Below are 2,346 nucleotides of genomic sequence, written 5' to 3'. Positions count from 1 at the left end.
GTTTTCATTCATTTATTCATTCAACCAGGGGTGAATCCAGGGGGGCAACGGGGCAATTTATGGGCAGTTGGGAGAGCGGGCGTCTCTGTGAGCGACTCCGCGGGCAAGCAAGAGCGGGTGGCTCCGCGGGCTTCCGGTGGGCGGGTGAGTGAGCGATCGGGCTGGACGGAGCAGTTTGCGGGCGGGTGGTTGGTGCGGTTTGCGGGTGGGCGGGCAGCTGGCCAATCAACTAGCCAGGGGGCAGAAAATGCATATTGACAAGGGGAGTGTAGATGAGGGCGGGCAGTCTATTGACATCACGACTCCACCCACCGAGCTCCGGACAACAGACCCACCCACAGATTCTGCAGTTTTTCGGAAATCATAACAGACAGAGGGGAGACATTTGAAAGGTATATGCAGGAGGCATATATATCCTTATAGATATCTACTATGGCAGTTGTTAGGAAAGCATGAAAATGGGTTTACATCCACTTTAAGCTCATCCCTATCCATAAACATAGAAATCTATTTTCATAGGGGCTTCCTAGTGAAGGGTTAATGATGTTTCTATGCTGTTTCTGTTCTGTATATTTCCATGTTATTCCTATTATCTGAGTTTGTCTTGGAATGTGTTTACTTGCTAGAAATGTTTAGGCTAATAGATTAAAGTGGAGGTTCACCCGAAAAGTAAATTTTTAACATTAGATTGAGGCTCACTTTGTGAAGGGGAATCGGGTAGTTTTTTTAAAATCGAAGCAGTACTTACCGTTTTAGAGAGCGATCTTCTCCGCCGCTTCCGGGTATGGTCTTCGGGACTGGGCGTTCCTATTTGATTGACAGGCTTCCGACGGTCGCATACATCGCGTCACGATTTTCCCAAAGTAGCCGAACGTCGGTGCGCAGGCGCCGTATAGAGCCGCACCGACGTCCGGCTTCTTTCGACTACTCGTGACGTGATGTATGCGACCGTCCGAAGCCTGTCGATAAAATAGGAACGCCCAGTCCCGAAGACCATACCCGGAAGCGGCGGAGAAGATCACTCTCTAAAACGGTAAGTACTGCTTCGATTTTAAAAAAACTACCCGATTCCCCTTGACAAAGTGAGCATCAATCTAATGTTAAAAAAAAAAATTCGGGGGGAACTCCCGCTTTAAGTGTGGCTGGTTTGTTGTGAGAACATTCGAGCTTGTACTTTTTTTTTTCCCGCAATTTCTTTTATTTACATGGATGCAAATGGTAAAAAGTAAATACAATATAGAAGTTACATAATAAAATAAAAACAATCTTATTTTGTCCAGCTAACTTTTGGGATGTCTTAATTCTCCATCAGTATGTCCAGGTGACGATTAAAGTCCTCGACTCTTTGTTTGTGTGTTTTTGTAGCTTTCTTCAAAATTCTTTTCATTTGTCTTTTTTCCTGCATTTTTTCAAAAGCAATCTGAGCTGGTGTTCTTTTATCTAAAGCCGGCTTCTTTTTTTTCCTCCTCATTTTTCTTGCTAGTCATCATTTGCTGTACGAGTTTGTTTTTGTCTTGGTTTTTCTTTTTCTTTTTCTTGCCTACACTCAGCTCCCCGGCCCCTTTTAGCTTCAAAGGTCCCTTCTGAGCCAAGCTGTACTCCGACATCTCTTCGTCTCCTCCAGCCAGCTGAACAACACTCGAGCTACACATCATATGGAAGTAAACTCCTTTTCTTAGAATTGCCATCCTTTTTCTCTGTAACTAAACCCTAATATATTGAAATCCATAATTATTTTATTTTGTATGAAGCCAAGGGACATTTCCCTTATCAGGCTGGGTTCACACTACTACACTACTTTCATCCTACTTTGCTCTGCTACATTGGTCCTACATTTATCCTACATTGGTCCTACATCCATCCTACTTTCATTAACAGGATACTACTTTGGTCCGACTTCAATGATATTCAATGGGCCTGAAGTAGGATCAATGTAGGACCAAAAGTAGTACAGGGAGCATTTTCAAAGTCGGACCAACTTGTGTAGGACGCTACAAGACACTCTCATAGGGAAACATTGAACACAGAGCAAAGTAGGATGAAAGTAGTGTAGTAGTGTGAACCCAGCCTCAAACAGACATATTTTTTTTACCTCATCTTGTGAGTGTGTCAATCTGTGTTCCCGGGATCCCTTTGGAAGTTATACAGCTGTCCGGTTCAAGTTCCCGACCTAGGAGCTAAAAATTGTTACAAGAGTTCCTCCAGGGTAAAAAGTTTGAGTCAGGCTGAACTAGATAGTAGGGGCATAAGTAAAGTTTGGCGTGGGGGATTACCACAAAATAACTTTTAAAGGAAGATTCATCTTTTTGACCTTTGAAGGCCTGGACAGCCAAGGTTTGGTCCAAA

The 2,346-nt window shown here is 43.7% G+C and overlaps 1 pseudogene; it reads right to left on the bottom strand.

The window, feature by feature from the left end:
• Positions 1-1,186: 1,186 nt before the first annotated feature.
• On the bottom strand, positions 1,187-1,633 carry LOC120920466 (annotated as a pseudogene).
• Positions 1,634-2,346: the final 713 nt, after the last annotated feature.

This window comes from Rana temporaria, chromosome 13 (genome assembly GCF_905171775.1).
Source record: "Rana temporaria chromosome 13, aRanTem1.1, whole genome shotgun sequence".
NCBI classification, from domain to species: Eukaryota; Metazoa; Chordata; class Amphibia; order Anura; family Ranidae; genus Rana; species Rana temporaria.
Note: the sequence above shows the minus strand (reverse complement) of the source record. Positions and strands in the feature narration are given on the sequence as shown.